General features: G+C 42.3%; 1 protein-coding gene across 1 annotated transcript in view; it reads right to left on the minus strand.

Moving 5' to 3' along the window:
* The window catches only part of CCBE1 (collagen and calcium binding EGF domains 1), a 305372-nt gene that overhangs the window by 212246 nt on the left and 73481 nt on the right, over positions 1-19645 (minus strand). The window lies entirely within an intron of this gene.

Genomic DNA, 19645 nt, shown 5'->3' on the forward strand with positions numbered 1-19645 from the left:
GACATCATAGAAGGGGGTCCTCTGCTCAGAAACCCACCTTCTATCAGAGGGACTCTGTCCATGTGAATGGCCAGCATGGAATATAACAATTCTGCTCATTAAAATTTCTCCCAAAGTTTTGTGCCCAGTTATGGATGACAACCATGAGAACTTCCTGAAGGTCATGTTCAAAAATCTATCTCCCCAAAGTCTGCAGAGTCCCGATTCGTAAAGGGGTTCCCACTTTGAGGTAATCTGTTCTAATGATCACTATGGAAGGGAATTTATCATTCCTGCCACGCTACTTTTCTGGTGTAAAAAAAAAGTTGCAAACACTGTGATTCTACTTCACCCTCATCACTTTGTTAAAAATAGGTGGGGGGGGGGGGGGGGCAGGTAGGGGTAGGTTTTCTGGGAGAAGACTGAAACCTACAGCAGCTCGGAGCTGCCATAGATTTCCCTCTAGGTGCACGGACTGCCGGAGAATGCACTTAATTTATGACAAGGCGCAGGACAAGGGATATCATAGACTGGTGTAAAATGCTAAATAAATAAAAGGGTGAATAAAGGGCACCACATTTTTTCACTATTTGGATGTGCTATGGCTTTTTTACTTTTTTTTGTTGTGTAATGCGGATATGAATTTTTTAATTCACCTAAAATATTTGTTTTTAAAAGGTGAAATATTTATAAATCCATGGTGAACGTGACTGCTCAGTGCACCGGCAGGAGGAGGATTATACAAGGAGCAGAGTTGTCAGCGCTATCTACGTCTCTCCATATAAAGTGACCTCTGCAGGTCCAGCACAGGACATTTCATGGGTTCTTTACTGCCCTGCCTGGTGGAGCTCCTCTATCCACTCCTACAGGGATGAGCTGCCATAAAACTCCGCTCGTCACCTGCTGGAGTCCTACCTTACACTCTTACCATCTGCCATTTCATATTTTTCCATTGAGTCTCATAGTGAAGAATCAGCCTCTCATATCACTCAGCTCTAGAAACATCACCCTGGTTCACTGTCCACCACTGCCCCGTAAATGAAAGAAACCTGAATGGAAGGAAAAGAAAACCCGACCTCAAAATATGCAACATCTATATAAATAAAAAAGGACGTATGTGTTTATGTATGTTCCGCAAAAACTCAAAACCGCAACCATCCATTTCAATGAAATTTGGTATACACATCCCTTGCTACCTGGAAATAAATCTTGTGGGGGGGTTTTAGCTCTCTAGGACGTACCGTTCCCGAGATATTCCCAAAAAATGACCTGCATTATCCAATACAAGCCTGCAAGTCTTTCTCTTAAATCCTAACTGCCATACACATGGTCACATGTCCCTTATCAGCCAATAGAAGCTCGCAGGTCCTACTCCAGGTTGCCATAACAACTGATCACAGGTTTTAGCAGTTCGCTGGTCCTGAAATATTCAGTCATATGACAGCACAACTACATGGCTACATGCATGGGGGTCAGGGGCCACTATTAAACGAACGGGCGCTGTGGAGTTCACTGTTAAAGGGGCGGCCACGGTTAATGGGGCGGCAACTGTGAAAGTCACTGTTAAAGGGGCGGCCATTGTGAAAGTCACTGCTATTTAATATAAAATTGCAATAAATAAATACCTGAGCAACGCCGGGTCATCAGCTAGTACAATATAATATGTAACATAGCAGGTAGATAATGAAAGCCAGATAATAAATGTAATGAATTATATGTTACAAAAGATAGAGATGAGAAGATAGAGATGATAGATGAATAGATAGATAGATAGATAGATAGATATGAGATAGATAGATATGAGATAGATAGATAGATAGATAGATAGATAGATAGATAGATAGATAGGAGATAGATAATAGATAGATATGAGATAGATAGATAGATAGAAGTTCCATCTGGTCTTGGAGCTGGAGGTTGCCCGGTCACTTCCTCTGTCACATATGAGCAGACCACCCATGACACTTGCAGCTTGGAGGTTCCTCCTGTTACGGTCTTTGAGCTCTAAGTGACGCCTCTGAATCCTCATTAATATTGTCTCTTCCATCCAAAAGTAATGGACACGTCAAAGGAAATGAGAACATGGGGTGCTGGAATCCTAATTTATGGAACTTGGGTGATTAAGAAGATCCGCCCGATTTATATTTTATAGAAAATGGTAAATTCTGTTTACATGAAAAGCCTTTTAGAACAATCCCCTGAGCGAGGATGAAGATATCTTCTCTCCCCACTAACCATCCATCTTGAGTCTCCTCTTAAGTAGATGACACCCGGACACTCTGCGGATTATGGAGATTAGGAGAGTTGATTAACGCAGAGCCTCGTACATTCCACAGCACAAGGCGCAGGCGGCGCTCCTGGCCGGGATCATTATTACCTCATACACATCTACAGGAGGATTTCTTACACTGGATGATGGTACTTCCAGGAGTCCGTCCTCATCAGTGAAATATATGTTCAGTCCTCATTTCTATTTGACAACTACAGATGTAGGACCAAAAAGTCTGTGCCATGCTACCCCATTAAAGAGCATCTGTCAGCAGTTTTGTACCTATGACACTGGCTAGATGTGCGCAAGGAGCAACAAGGGTGTTGCCATTACACCTAGAGGCTCTGCTCTCTCTGCAACTGCCGCACCCTCTGCACTTTGATTGACAGGACCAGGCAGTGTAAACATGATCACTACCTGGCTCTGTCAATCAACATGCAGAGGTCTCGGCAGTTGCAGAGAGAGCAGAGCCCCTAGGTGTAATGGCAACGCCCCCGTTGCTCCTAGGGGCTCATTTGCATATATTAAAACTTCATTTTTCTCAGCAATGTGGGCACATATGAACATGAGACCAACACAGATGTCTTCAGCTGCCAAGTGCACATGCAACAGGTCATCCAGTGTCATAGGTATAAATCTGCTGACAGATGTCCTTAAAAATCAAGCAGAAGTTTGAATTACACTTTGAAGGTTGTCACTAGTGTTGAGCGAATCAAAGTTAACGAAGTGGACTTCGATCCGAATTCCCCAAAAATTTCTTGAAGCCGAATTTCCTGATGCTTCGTGGTAATTTTTTTGTAAAATTCGGCGAAGCAGCCGAATCAAATTTTCCAAAAGTTCGCTCATCTCTAGTAAGTACAATGACATTCCCCCCCCCCCCCCCCCCTGAAATGGCAGTAAAAATGAAAAAAAAAAAAAAAAAAAAAACATACTTACCTCGTCCATTTGAGTGCGAAAAGACCACCTTGCTTGAAGATCCCACACAAAATCTTGTACACAGTGACGTCATGACGCGACGGAACGAGATTTCATGCCGGATCTTCAAGCAAGATGGGTGCCGCGGCCTCTTCGCGCTCAAATGGATGAGGTAAATACTAGATATGAGCAAATCGAATCCTACAAAGTGGAATTCGATCCGAATTTCAGGACAAATTTGTTTCGCCGCAAAGCCAAATTTCCTTGTGCAAATCAATTTAACCTGAAATTGTGTAAAAAGCAACATAACAAAAAATATCATACTTACATCCTCCATTTGCTTGCAACGGGCCAGACGCCACCATCTTGATTGAAGATCTCAGCCAAAATCCAGTGCGTGTTGACGTATGACATCACCACGCCGGCCAGCGTGACGACGCCATGTTGGGCCGCGCGAGATTTCGTGCAAGATGACGGCGGGCGGCCCGTCGCAAGCAAATGGAGGCGGTAAGTATGATTTCATTTTAAACTGTATTATTACTCTCAGATGCCGCGATCAGCTATGAACGCGGCATCTGAGGGGTACAAAGATGGCGAGTGGCGCTATCGCCGCTCCCTGTCATTGCACCCACTACTTACAAATAAATGCGTCACAAAGCGAATTTTTTTGTAAAATTCGGCGAAGCAGCCGAATCTCTAGTACAAATACATAATTTATTTTTATAGGAGCAACCCCTAAAACACTTTAATATTGATTTCAGATCAGTGATGAATGCGACATCTGAGGGGTTGAATGACAAGGGGAAAAAGTGGGTAGAAGTGGGTACAATCGCCATTCCCTGTTATTGCACCCGCCAAGTAATTCATCAGGAAGCAATTAAAAAAAAAAAATTCCACAAGACACACGAATCAAATTTTGAAGAACGTCGCTCAACTCTAGTTGTCATCCAGCTTTCTCCGATAACTAATCACCTCTCATTCTAGTTATATTGTGCATTGTGCCAAAACAGTTCTCCATAATAGTCACATTTGCCGTTCAGGAGTCTAAGAAAAGCAGAAAAGATGTAGCGGCGGCCATATTGTTTGATTATTAGATAATTGCCATGTTCCATTCATGAGCCACTGACAGCGGTTCAAGGTTCATTCACGCCTCACTTTAGACACTGGAATTTCTATGAGGTTAAGGATCTGGAAGTGTTTAAAGACCAAACAACTAACATTTATTTTAGTCTGTGACCGTAACCTCTGGAGGTGTTTGACCCGTCACCCCGGCCGGCTCCCTGGTGAAATCGATAGTATTTGTGGCCACTTAGGTTTTCTTGCTGCTGGTTCCTCGCCGCTGTAGTGTCTGGTTTAGAAGACGTCTGGGAACGTGAGCTTTACTAAAATGTCGCTTCCCACTACTTAGCACCTTGTATCGTAAAGTCAGCGATTTACAAGGCGAAGCACAGATTTTGTGGATTAGGAGGAAGATGAAGTAGTCTCTAAAGTGAGACGGGGCAGGGGAGACATCCAGGGTGGGTGTATAGAAAATGGGCAACCGGCAAGATAGGGCGACACCCAGTATATCATTTCTATATCTATTTCAAATGAAATCAAATCAAATCAAATAAGATTTATTGGCAGGACTAAATACATTTTAGCATTGCCAAAGCAAGTGGGAAATAAAAAATAATACCGGCAAAAAGTGTCAAAATAATACTTCTATACAGTATGCAAATAATCATATAGTGCCCTCATAACCTTGGCATGTGTTTGCCACACAACACTTAAAAAAAAATTGAAGCTGCCTTACAATGCCTAAATAATACTCCCATAGAGCGTCCATATTAAATGTATACAGCAACAACATTATACCGCCATATAGAAGATCAGTGTACAGAGGACAGCCCTGACAGGAGATTTATACACAGGCCCAGCTGCCTGGCACTTGATGGGCGCAGATAGAAGGCATATACTGTAGTAGGAAAAGAAGAAGGGTGCTGTGGCATTATATATATATAACCTTTTTTAAAGAACACTCCCCCCGAGTGTTCTTTAAAAAAGGTTATATATATAATGCCACAGCACTTGGTGGTACAACTGGAAGAAATTATATTAGGACAGCTGTCCTTGGCTGCTGCTGCCCTACTCTCCCTAGCTGGAATGGAAGCCGCGCTACTTACCCTGCTACTGCCTCCGCCTAGCGCTGCAGCCTCTTTTTCGCTTGAAGTGCCAGTGCGCATGCGTCCAAATTCTTCCACAGCCAATGGCTGGGTGGATATCCCTGGTTATTTAAGGCAGAGCGTGCCCGAGCTTTAAGGTTCCCTGGTGACCAGCAAAGGTGTTGAAGTCTAGTGCTTCTGTAATTCTCCTGTGTTTGGTCCTGTTTTTGCTCTAGTCCTGTACTCTCCCCTCGCCTCTGTGCTCCTAAACTTCCATTTCCAGCTCTGTTCGATTACGTTTAACCCTGTCCATCTACATTATTCATGTGCCTGTGTTTTCACCACCATCTTGTCTGTTGGTTTACCCTCTGTCTCCATTCATCCCTCGCTGTTCCGTAATACGTTACAAGAATGTATCCGGCAGATAGTTCATCCATGGGCACAAGCGCTGTTCGCGGGAGCACAGCTGACAAGCACTTACCTCACTGAGGTATAATATATTATAGTGATATCACATGTCCCTGATTATGCAAATTATTTGGGATTGAAAAGAAGCGGGACTAAGGGTTCGTTCACACGAACGTATTTTGCGTTCCGTATACGGGCCATTTTATGCGTTCCGCATACGGTCCATATATGGAACCATTCATTTCAATAGGTCCGCAAAAGATGCGGACAGCACTCTGTGTGCTGTCCGCATCCGTTGCTCCGTTCCGTGGCCCCGCAAAATTATGAGTCCTGTCCTATTCTTGTCTGTTTTGCGGACAAGAATAGGCATTTCTATAATGGGCCTCCTGGTCCATTCCGCAGCATCCGTTTTTTGCGGATCTGCAATTTGCGGACCGCAAAAAACAGCACGGTCGTGTGAACAAGCCCTAAGACAGTATTTTGTAGTATAAAGATGTCCATGACTACCAAAAAGTCTGATTTTGCTACTGAAGCGCTGTATCTTTCAGCAGCATCAGCACAGCTGTCACTGATTTGAGAAGCTTCAGACATACAGAGATGCACTTACACAAGCAGACGATCTGGACTGGAAGCAGGGTTTGCTTGCACATAAATCATTTGGCTTGTGCCTTATTTTTTGGGAAGAGATGGGTGCCAAGGAATTTGCGGTCCATTTGGCAGCAGACGCTCTGTTCTGACAGCGGGAGGACATGGCTCGTGATAAGCATAATGGACCTCTTTTCTCAATAATTTACTATGACTCCTACTCCTTTTTTTTTTTTGGGTCAGGGAAGCTTCATAGAGTTCATATTAGGCAAAATTCTCCTGGTCATGGGTAATATTATATAAATCTCCACTCAACTGATCTCTCACGAATAGATAACCAGAATGACTGACATATGAATGACTGACATACAGCCAGGGAGGTGGTAGGAAACAGGTATTTCACTCTGCATTGTTTAGGTACATCTATATAAGGTTCAAGGTCTGCGGGAAGCTTAATGACAAGGCCTTATAGTCCCCATAGGAGCTGCCACTAGTCAACTGTTGTCCGTGTAGGAAACCAAGAGACCTCAGAAATAGCTGAAGAGAGTATTCAAGAAAATTTCACAGATACAGTAGACGGTCTGTAGATAAGAAATAATGTTGTAGATATTTCTTATTTATTTTTATATTTCTTTATATAATTTTTAATTTTTTTTAAAACTTTCCTGTGTGTGTGTGTCTGTGTGTGTGGGGGGGCATATTGTAGATACACACTTCCTGCGTGTTGTCTGTATAGACATAGCACTAGGTATGTGTACTTCATGGCAGCTGCAATGAATGAGCTGGTTGAAAGAGAAATGTGATAGATACAGTCCCCAGGAAGTGATGGAGTATAGCCCCGCCCACAGGAACCAGAGGGTGAAATGGGGGGGTTGCATACAGAGCCTTATTGCTCTACATAGTGCATAGTGTTTCTATCCTCTCTCATCTAAGCCTTCAGCAGTACTACAGAGCTGGAAAGATAACAAGGTGGCTCTGCTCATGCTGTCCCAGTCTACACAGTAAAGCCGGCGGAGGAGCTTCACAAAACAGGAGGTGTCAGCTTGTTGTGAAAACTGCTATATAAAATAAAATAAAATAAAATAAAATAAATCGAAAATAAAAACTCGGTTTAAATAATATGTCACTTTCCATGATATATTTCCTTTAAAAACACTTGGACAGTAAATTGCACAAAACAGATTATGTACTGATCGGCTTTCCTCTGGGACGCCGCCGCGAATATTTAATCTCTGTCAACAATTTCCTATGAAAGCTCATAGTAATAGCACGTTCCTCAGGCTATCACGATGGACTTCATATGTCGGGTCCTCATAGCTTCCAGCACATGAAGTGATATCATTAAATGTTGCGAAAGCATCAAATATCTCTGACATCGAGTCACAGAATAATTGCTGTCTCAGATCATCTTCATTGCTCAACTGAAAAGGAAAACATCAGTTTATTCTCTGTAACTCAGATTTTTTTTTAAAGGGGAACCCAGTACAAAGGTTGTAGAGAGTAAGGCCTCATGCAAACGACCGTTCCATTTTTTGCGGTCCGCAAACCGCGGATCCGCAAAAAAACGGAAGCCGTCCGTGTGCCTTCTGCAATTTGCGGAACTGAACGGGCGGCCCATTGTAGACATGCCTATCCTTGTCCGCAAAACGGACAAGAATAGGACATGCTATATTTTTTTTGCGGGGCCACAGAACGGAGCGCGGAGTGCTGTCCGCATCTTTTGCGGCCCAATTGAAGTGAATGGGTCCGCACCCGAGCCACAAAAACTGCGGCTCGGATGCGGACCCGAACTACGGTCGTGTGCATGAGACCTTACAGTTCACTCCAGGGTCCTTGTACAGGATATACAGTCCCTTGGACTACGCATTCTAGGCGGCACCATCACACAGTACATTCAGCTCCACTACTTCATCCCCTGTCCTTGCAAATTTAAAGGGATTGTCCGAGTGTTTAACACTATGACCTATCCTCACGATAGGTCATCAGTATGTGACCAGTGGGGGTCCAACTCCTGGCACCTACTCCGTTTAGCTGTATTTCATTAAAGGCACCATTTAATTTACCATAATAATGTACTGGAAAACAGGAAAAACATTCTTTGTGGGATGAAATAAATAAAAAAATATTTCTCCATGTTTTCCTTTTGAGTTTTGTTTTTACTATGTGTTAAAAACTGCCTTATTCTGAGGGGCAGGACAATTACGATGATACCAAATTTATCTAGATTTTAGTTTGATTTGCTACTTTAGGGGAAAAAAAACATTTTTCTTTGCACCTCTTTTTTATAATTGCATCTACAAGGCCATGTGAGGGCTTGTTTTTACAGGGTGAGCTGTCATTCTTAATTTTACCATTTTCAGTTACATACAACATTGAAATCACTTTCTCTTAAAAAAAAAATTTGGGGTGCGGTGTTAAAAAAAACTGCAAAATGGCCATTTTTATTTGTTGCTTTATATTTTTTTTTTTACAGCGCACAGGATAAATATATATCTTTAAATATATTGAACATTTTTGGAAGCATGATACCAATTAGGCTAATTTTATTATTGTTTTATATGTAACATTGGGAAAGGGGGTGACAAATGAATTTTTTATATGCTTTTTAAATCTTAAAAACATTTTTATAATTTGTACTCAAATTTTTAGTCTCCTTAGGGCTCGTTCACGCAAACGAGTGAAGCTCGTGCCCGTGCTGTGGACCGCAAATTGCGGTCCGCAATGCACGGGCACCGTCCGTGGGGCAGGCGCATGGGGAACGCAGACCCATTCACTTAATTGGGTCCACGATCCTTCCGTTCCGCAAAAAGATAGAGCAAGTTCTATCTTTTTGCGGTGCGGAAGCACGGAACGGAACCCCAGAAAGCACTCCGTAGTGGCCACGGAACGGTGCCAGTGTACTTCGGATCCGCAAATGCGGTCCGCAATACGGCAGTGGGCATCACACGTTCATGTGAACGAGCCCTTAGGGGATTTTGACATGAATTGTTTTGATTGTTTAATCCATAGAATTATGGGCCTTTTTTATAAGGCAATCCCCTTTAATGGAATACTCTCAAGAAAAACGGATATATTGTGCTATGCCTCGTGCAGAACAGAGGTGGACGAAGCCTGACACAGGGATTCAAGGGACACTGAGAATCTCAGTGTCATGCCCCACCCCCAGCTGCAGTAGGTATAGCTCAATGTATCAGACGATCCTGGAGTGTCCCTTTAAATACACAGGGAACTGCAGATAATGTCTCCAAACAGCAGACACAAAATCTTACATAAGGAGGGCTTTCCATAAACAACCATGTCTATAAATGTCTATATACAAGCAGCTGGGAGATCAACCGAATAACTAGATGAAACAACCGGGTAAACAATGCCGATCAGCATAAAACAATGATCTACTTAATGCCTATTAACCTATTGGTGCCCCTACACATTTTTCCTTCTCAGCAATGTTGATGGCAGCGCCTTTGCATAGTGCCGCCATGGGCCTAACAAAAACCTCTAGGGCTGTCCTGCATCAATGCCTGTTAGGACATACTTTAGGCATGGTATGCCCTAACATATGCCTGTGTTTATTAAGTATATTATAGTATCAAAAAAAATGCTAGCATTCAAAAATAATCTGATAAAAAAAAAAAATAATAATAATAAATTCAGGACTCTTTAAATATTGACGTAAATGAAAAAAATAAAAAATAAAACATTAATGAAAGTGTAAAAAAAATTATGTATAAAAATGATTATGACCAATAATACAAGCACCCTAAATACCACAACTGTCTCAGTCCCTAATGGGATTCTCCGGGAATGATTTAAAATGGCTGCCGGCAACCTGTCCTAGAATATGGGTCACCGGCAGAGCTGCTTAGGGGGGATGAGGGGACGGAGACTGCACTGATCTAAAATAGATGGTTATGATGTAATCCTGCCTACGATTTGCCACCATGGCTGAGCAGCCTGACAGGAACACTCACCAACATAAAGTATATGCAAGTGGCGGAGCGCAATGTCCTAGAATGCGAGTAGGACTGGTTGCCTCCTAGGCAGTTCTGCAAGTGGAGGCAACAGTCCTGCTCACATCATTCCTGGAGAATCCCTTCAAAGGGGGTGTCTGTTAGGACGTACTTAAGGCATGATATGCCCTAACAGATGCCTGCGTTTATTACATCTCTAATAGAACTCTGCAGTGCTTTATAGATAAAAAAAAAATCTATAATTCCCTCATAGCACTCAAAAATAAATTGAAAATATTGCCGTAAATTAAAAAAACATAAAAAGAGTAAAAAAAAGTGTAAAACAGTATAAAGTATAAAAAAAAGTAATTGTGACTGATAAGATAACCATCCTAAATGCCACAACTTGTCCTGTCTTTAAAGGGGTGGTCTCATAGAGACAATCCCTGTCCATAAACCACTTCTAGGAGTCAGACAACTGGCGGACCCAAGCCCTCAGTGTATCAGATTGTCTGCTATTCATGTGAATGGGCACCCTGCAATACTAGATTTAACCTGCAGAGGCCGCTGATCAACATAAACCAGAGCAGTGGCGATCAGCCGATTGCTGGGCTGACATTAATAAAAAAAAAGGGGTTTTCTTTACGAGGTAACCCCTTGCTGAACTGAGTCGTTCACTTAGCAACTAGTGCAGGCATGGCCAACCTGCGGCTCTCCAGCTGTTGTAAAACTACAACTCCCACCATGCCCTGCTGTAGGCTGATACCTGTAGGTAGTCTCGGCATGCTGGGAGTTGTAGTTTTGCAACAGCTTGAGAGCCTCAGGTTGGCCATCCCTGAACTAGTGGATTACAGACAGCCAATGTGGGATGTTTTTGCTTGGCAGGTAAATGCCCATTTCCGGTGTATTTAAAAGGGGTTATCCCACATGGACATTTATTCTATTGATATGCCATAAATTCTGATAAGTGCAGGTCCCACCTCTGGGACCCGCTCCGATCTCAAGAACAGGGATGAAGAACACGCCGTGTATGCGTACCATCTTCTCCATTCACTGCTAAGGGACTTTCAAAAATAGCCAGGTAAGCACATGCTTTTTTCAGGAGTCCCATAATGAAAGTGGAGGACACCACGCACACTGGGAAACCCTCCACCCCCACCCTCCATTCGCTGCTATAGGACTTCCGGAAATAACCAGGGACTTTTCGTAAGTCCTCTTTGCAATGAATGGAGAAAAAGCGCAAGCGCAGTGTGCTCTCCATCAATTTCGTGGCCCCATTTTTGAGATTTGGTACCTACACCTATCAGACATTTCTAGCATGTTCCATTACTATGTCCAGATGGGAAAACCCCCTATAATGTCTGCTCAGTGGAGGGTGTGAAGACTGTTCCATTCTGATTTACAGCTCTCCTATCTATTAAGCTGGAATGCAGTGCTCCGAAATGCACTTTTGTCCCAGGAATCTGCAGGAGACACCAATATGAGAACTGATCATGTAAATGGAGTCACTTAAATCATCGTCCTGTACGCAGACCCCAAGTGCTGTCATAAATACTAATTGGATGCAAGCTCTGCAAACTGCACAGTTCACAGGTCTCCGGGATGATTTCACTCCGAAGGTCTATTTAACAAAAGCTGTGCTAAATCCCAGATAAAGTGACATTTCTTTGGCCGAAGCATGAATAACAGAATCAAAATACTCTTCACTGGCCAAGCGGTGCAGGGGGGCGCGTTCAGAGAATATGATGGTAGTAGAATTGGGGGGGACGACGACTATTTAAAAGATTGGATAAATGTGGACAAAAGAAAAAAACTGAAAACAGCTCGGACTGCCAGGGAATAAGTGGAAAAGGAGTCGCCGTTTTTACACATTACTTAATAGACGTAAAAAGGCACATTTTGGGGTCATTTCTAAAGCAACATAAAAACACAAAAGCAGCAAACACAAATGGGGAAAATTGACCTTAAAAAACTCCCTTCATGATAAATTATCAAACACTCTTTATATAATTAATACTCACGGACACTATGATTCAATTATTTGAATCAAGGCGGTCGACAAAAAAAAAAACAGATGAAATCCGTGTGACGTCCATGTTGCATCCGTTTTTTTTTGCAGATCCATTGTAACCATGCCTGTCCTTTGTCTACCAAACAGACAGGAATAGGACATTTTGTATGTTTTTGCAGAGCGGACTTGCGGAAATACGGAAACAGAATGCACACAGAGTAATTTCCGTGTTTTTTTTTTGCAGACCCATTAAAGTGAATGGTTCCGCTTACGGGCTGCAAAAAAAACCTGGAACAGATACGGAAAGAAACTACGGTCGTGTGCATGAGCCCTTATCGTGTTCACTCCTACAGCAACTTTCTCAATGTAAAGAAAAGCAGCAGCTCTCTCTGCCTCTAGCACAGCAGGTACTCCCAGCATCACCATTGTAATTGTAAACTATATTCAGAGATTGTCAAGGGAAGGAATTTACAACGCCCAAAAAGTTATTAAATGAAAAAAGGCACACATGTAAAAAGGAGGCCAGATTTGGGGTCATTTCTATAGCAACTTACACTCCTCAACATTGCAACACCGAGAAGGAAAAATGGTGGAATTATGGAAATCACAGGATTGATAGACATTTAATGGAATGCAAATAATAATACAAAATGGAAACAAAAATATAAAAAAATATATTTTATTTAGTATTAAGTATGAGCACCACCCGGATAAAAACTCGCACTTACACGCCTTCGTATGCTATCAGTGAGGTTACTGATGGTAGTATGGGGAATGTTCTGCCGCTCCGACTGCATTTGGATACAAAAAAAATCAAGATCTGCTGCTGACAACTCCCTTTGGAATTGTCGACTAGTGCTGAGCGAATTAAAGCATCCAAAATAGACTTTGATCCGAATTTCAGGAAAAATTAGATTCGCCACAAAGCCGAATTTCCCCGCGCTTCGTGGTAACGAATCAATTTTTCCTAAAATGGTGGCTGAAAAAAAAATAATATATAAATTATACTCACCTCATCCACTTGCTCGAGGAGAGGTCACCCGCTCCCGTCTTGATTAAAGAAAACCCGCCAAAGGACCTGGGCACGTGGTGACATAATCGGTGATGACATCACTGCACGTGCCCAGCATGATCATGTGGTGACATCATCACGCTCCCCACAGGTCCATTGGCGGGTTTTCTTCAATCAACACGGAAGAGGGCGGCCTCTCCGAGAGCAAGTGGATGAGGCGAGTTCATATTTATGAAGTCAGGCATAGTCTATATAGCGTCACAGTATATTTGCCCCTATAAGCAAAGGGGCCAGAAGCCATCGTAAACCCAAAACAACACTATCTACATTGTTTTACGTAGCGGGTTGCGCTAATGATCCCTACGGCTTTCAATTCCTAGAGGATGGTCTTCTCTGGTTCCCATTCACACTCCATTGTGCTCTATGGAAGATCTGACCTTGACTTGCAGAGAACCTCACCATCCTGACTTTTATGGTGTACGAGGGATAAATGATGCAATTCCATCAGTCAATTGGCAAGTTCAGCTCTGCTGCATCTGTCTATTCATATTGTCCATCCCAGGCTGCACTTGCATTTAGCCAATACATTCCTTGGCATACAGTCTGTGCTTCTCTTCACTTCTGGAATTTTATGAAGTTACGGGTTGGCCTGTGCCGTACATACCTCTACCCTAGTTACCGACTCCGCCATCTTTGCCATAGGAGGGTGGAAAACGCAACTGGCCCGATCTGCTGAACCTGGTACCGTACCTTACACAGGACTACGCCGGTGGCTTCTTTCCATCCCAAAGACCTAAGATCCCATTATAGTAAGAAAGATCACGTGTAGGATCAGGATCCTATAAAGATAATACGTATGAATACCACTGGGACAGAGATGGTTTCCAGATGTCGGCTGTTGAGTGCCTGCGAAGATTCAATCATAATGTGGCTGCACTCTATACAATTTACACCCATCCTGATGAGTTCCAGACCCCATGTCTGATCTTTCTTCCTCCGTATAATGCTGACAATTCATTGGCTGGATTGTACGGATTATTAACTTCAAACCTCCTGCCATATTATTTCACTTAAATGTCTATTACTCACCTGAACATTAACATGGAAGAAAACTCCCAATATTAGAACCGTGGAGCCACAGAGTGCTGCCGGCACCTAGAGGCCAATCCACCGTCTGCTTTGCCTGTAAAAGAAACTCTCTCCCGAAAATTAAAGAAAAAAACCCATTATAATACCAGATCCAGCGCTGTTCTATCCAGGATATTATTTATATCTGTCTGTAGGGAAAAAAATGGGTGCCAACCAATATGGCGCAAATTAGAGCCCTCAGAGGGGTTGTCGCTCTTCTTTTAACTCTTCACTTTTCGATCATTCCTGAATCGTCTTTCTGCCTTTTATACATTTAAAGGGGTTCTTCGAGATTTAAAAAAAAAAAAAAACTTTGGCAGGGGGCAGTGTACAATGAAAGAACTCTTTAAAATGTCCCGTCGGCCCCACGTACCCTGTGTGACCACTGCAGCCAATCACAGGCTCAGAGGTGATGATGAACCGTTCATGCATATGGGGACTGCTGAGGCCAGTGATCGGCTGCTGTGATCACAGGGAGGATGAAGGTGACATCATCAGTACAGGCTCAGAGGGGAATCGGAGCAGCGGGGACCAGAGCAGTGGCGTGGTGGGGCAGTTTAAAAGTAAGGGTGGGTTCACATAGGCATTCGAGATTCCATTATACTGTTCCGGCATAATGGAATATAACGGAATTTAAGGACGAAAAAGATTCAAGAAATCCAGCTCCACTTCGATAAAGGAATCTTTATTTTGCTTGCGGTAAAATCTCATCCAAATATGGTTACAATTTAAGGACGGAACGCAAAACGGAACCCTTTAGAGGCATTCTGTTTTGCTCCGTCCATTCTATGGGCACAAATAATGGTTTTGTTTTGTTCCATTATGTATGACGGGAAAAAAAAACGGAACCGTTATTTCTGCCCATAGAAATGTATTAGGATGGAGCAAAACGGAATGCCTCTAAAGGGTTCCGTTTTGCGTTCCGTCCTTACATTCTGTTATATTCCGTTATAACGGAACAGTATAACTGAGTTTCAAATGCATATGTGAACTCACCCCAAGTTGTATTTTATTTTATTTTTTCATTTTTGCCCCCTGTCAAATTTTATAAAATCTCGGAGGACTCCTTTGACTCCTGTTTTTACAACTTCAGGTGGAGCCATAACAACATAACTGATTAACCCCTTAAAGGTCACATTAAAATTGGAAGAAGCGTCCTGATCATTAACCCCACAAACGATTGTTCCCTGAATTCCGCTGAATATACAATGACTTCTTCATTGTAATCATGTAAGGTGGTCTTCTTTGCTGGGCAAGCTGTAGATTTTTTGGAACCAAAAGTGGAAAAAAACTGCTGCAGGAGCATTTGGCTGTACCAGAGGGACAGCTCAGAAAAGTGGTAGGAGGTTAAGAAAAACTATTTTTAAATACTTTTTTAGGTCATTCTGAGTTCATTTTATATTTTTTTTAAATAATCTTTATTAAAGGGGTTAGGCCATCATTAAATGCTATTGTAATATAATTCAGCATAAACACCAGAGATTTGGTCATTTACTTTCTGTTACAGAAATGCTCCAGTTGTGAGATATTCTCTTTGCTTTATTATAAAGGCGACCCCTGATGTTCAATCTGTATAGTAATGTGCACGTCCTCCTACTAAGGTGGTCACACATGCTCAGTTCTATCCTTCAACTGCCACCAGTGTATCAACTGTTAGTAGCTGTGAGAGTTACAGGCAGAGGGATGCAGCAGAAAGGACACTCCCCTTGAGTTGTGATAGGCAGAGAGCTGCAGCTGAAAGGGCACACCTCCTAAGCTGTGGATCTAGCAGAGTAACTGGAGCTATGAATGGAGAGATCCCACGATCCATGGGAGGTACAGGGCTGGTTCTGTCTAGCTTTATTAGAAAGAGATTGTCATGTACTGTATCTGCAGGTTTGATTTTCATTATTTTTACATCAGTCATGGGACAAACCCTTTAAGTGTGAATCATAGATTTTTCTTCATATGAACAGCGTATTTCAGTGTATTCCAAAATCCATCCAATATCCTTCCCTCCTTAGCACGGTGGACAAAAAAATAAAATAAAAACCTAAGATAGATTTTTCTTCTTCATCTAAAGCCCTAAGCTATTTCAGCATTTTTTCTTGTCTTTTCTTAGCCAATTGATAAAAGTGCTTCTTTCAACCCTCTGAACCATAAAACCCTACAAGGGTCAGGAGCAAGCGGCTTTCTCAAGCTGTAGCTTACTGAGATCTCTGTGTGTTCCAATATCTGCTTAGGCTTCTATCCAAGAATCTCCAGAGATTAAAATTCTAGATTGCTTATCAATTTGCACCACATCTAAAAGGAAATTTTGGACAACACCTTTCATAAAAGTGTAATGAATGGTGGTAAGGCTCTGCCCCAACAATCCTGAGGACTGGCTAGTCCCAACCATCTATGGAAAGCAGTCTATCGTCAGTGGTTCACTCTCAGGATCCATCATGCATGTGTTCCCCATGGGTTTTCCAGATTCCATTCACAGTCCAAAAATATAATGATATGTTAATTGATAAATGTTGCAGAGTTGTACCTAATAAAAGAATCATACTCACCTACTCCCACTGGTCTGATCCAATGCCCTGGCCTGTTGGCTATGTGCTGGTCCCTGGCTTGTTTGCTTCTGATGCAGTCAGGTGTACCACTGCAGCCAATGACTGGCCTCAGTGTTGACCCAGCAGTGACATTTTCCATGAGGATATGTTATGCTGAGGCTCATTTGACCTCATCCGTACGCCAGCCAGAAATAAACAAGCCGGGTTCTGGAAGATTGCCAAACAGAACGTCTGGAAGCAGATGAGTAGGAGTCTTTCCTTAGGTACCACAGACACTACAGGGGTTAATTAAAAAGGGACCAAGTCCTGGAAAACCCCTTTAAATAAAAAATAAAATTTTGTCAACTATGTTTTTATTGGCAAAATAATCACAAATCCAGTACAAATGAGTTAGGTACATCAGTAATAAGTAAGGATGCTGTAGCTCCATAGTAACAAAGCCAGCAGATGACAGTGACATAAAATGCAACAACAGAAAAAAACTGACTTTATGCGGCTCATAAATATCACAAATTAAGACATAAGCATAAAGGAGCGTTATCAGAGAACAAGAGAGAAAGAAAAGAGGCGAAGGTGGAGAAAAAAAAGGGAAGGAGGGGGGCTTCAAAGACATCTCGACTTTGTGTACTTCAGATCTGAGCTACTCAAAATACCAAAGGTATTACTTGTCCAGTGGGCAATAGGAGGAAGACAGCCAGGGCTCCCAAGTCAAGAGGAATTTGTGATGGGATCTACACGCCCTTTAAATAACATTTGATATTGATATTCTAGCATTTAGAGTTAATAGACCATTGCTATCAGAGAGTATTGGGCAAAATTTAGAGTTTCTGGGCCCAAAATATATTACAGGGATCCCACCAAACATGTGACATTTATTCTGGGGTATTCTTTTGATGATGCAGAGTGGCTTTAGGATCTACCCAGGCATCAGGACCCAGGTGTGACTGGTAACTCTGCACCCCCAATAGTTATCTAGTTAGGTTTAGAAATTATTCCATATTCTCCCAAGCAATACATGAACTCACTCCAAAGAAATGCAGGCTATGCTAGATAAATATGAGGTTTCTGAGACATTTTTATTTTCCAGGTCATCTTCAATTTTCTTTAATGAGGTTCTAGCTGTTAGAAAGTGTCCTACAAGATCTGTTTCGTTACAGGCTTTGTTTTCAGAGTCGGGTCTGGCATGATTAGGAATTCCAGAAACATTGTTGATGGAGGTTATACAAGAGGGGGAGAGAAACAGGTTATGGCCAGAGCGAAGAAGAAGGCGTTTAAGGGAGTAGGTTCTACTGATGGATGACTTGTCAGCATCTCCGAGGTCTTTGTAAATCAAAGTTAGTATTTTAAATCTAGAAGAGGTAGGAGAATGGCTGGAGGTTTTCATGGCCAGAAACAGATGTATCCAACTTGGTCTGGACTTCAGCAAGTGGGATGATTTAGGACATGAAGAATTTGGGTATTCCTCAACCGACTAACGTATGGGGTCTTCGAGTTTGGATACTGTATATGGAGTGGTGGAAGATAAGATGATATGACCTCTACTCTAGGTCAGGATTCTGCATTAAAGGAGAAGTCATTTTGTAATGGTGCATTTTGTATTCACTAGCAGTGTAGAGGTCAACGAAGGCTAAGTAGGCTGGTGTGTGGTATGAGCTGTTCAACATTAAGAGCAATCAATTACTGCACAATAGACTCCATGTCTTCCAAAAGAATTTGCAAATGTAGAGCATGCACAGGAATTGGGGATAATTTATGGCAAGAGAAAAAAGTCAGGTGCATAAGAAACCACAGATTTGTATGTTAACAGATATGTCTAAATGCTAATGCCAGGCTGACTCCTCACTACTTGGTGGTACCATAATTAATGTAGAGGTGGCTCCCTTTCTCCACTGAAGTCTGTGGGAATTATGGAAAGAACCGTGCAAGCAGAACCCACGCATAGTTGAAGCTTAGTGAGAACTCTACCCCAGGAGTCGGTAGAATCAGTGGACCACCCTCAGGTGGTGAGGGTCCTAAAGATGGGACCTGCACATATCAAAATGTATGGTATTCAGGGGAATACCCCTTTGACACTAGAACCGACCCCTCTCACATGTACCTGTAGCCTACAAACAATAGTTTAGAGATATCAAAAGTTCTGTGCTAACATCTAATGTATCATGGTACTCCAATAATAACTGGGGCATGTTTTGTAGTAGGCTTCATGGGGGGTCCCAAACCTTGAAAAATTCAAACTTTTGACAGGTTTCTTTAAATCAGCCAGTTACATGATGATCTAATGCAAGGAGGACCCATTTACTGATCTCCAAGAGTTGATCTGAAGATCTCCAACAATTCTTGAAGCCCTCATCGTCTGCATAAATCTCACCTCTCTTTACTAGATGTTACAGGATCTCTAGATAAAAAGAGTTACCTATACACATGAGGAATATGAAAGTGGTTTGAAGGTGGTACAAAGGTTTTTTTCTGCAGTATATCAGTGCATGGCGCCCACTGAAATCAATCGATTATCCATGCAGCGCACAAACATGCAAGGTCCTCCAGAACCTAACCACAGACTCTATGGTCAACCTAAAAGAGGTCCTAACCAGACGTCCTTCGTCCCCATTACCTCCAGACATCCAACGTTGTGCTGGTACTTGTAATTCTAAAACATTGAAGTGTCTCAGGTAGCACAGGATAGGCAAAATCTACACAAAGCTCTATC

Source organism: Bufo bufo, chromosome 2 (genome assembly GCF_905171765.1).
Source record: "Bufo bufo chromosome 2, aBufBuf1.1, whole genome shotgun sequence".
In the NCBI taxonomy this organism is placed as follows: domain Eukaryota; kingdom Metazoa; phylum Chordata; class Amphibia; order Anura; family Bufonidae; genus Bufo; species Bufo bufo.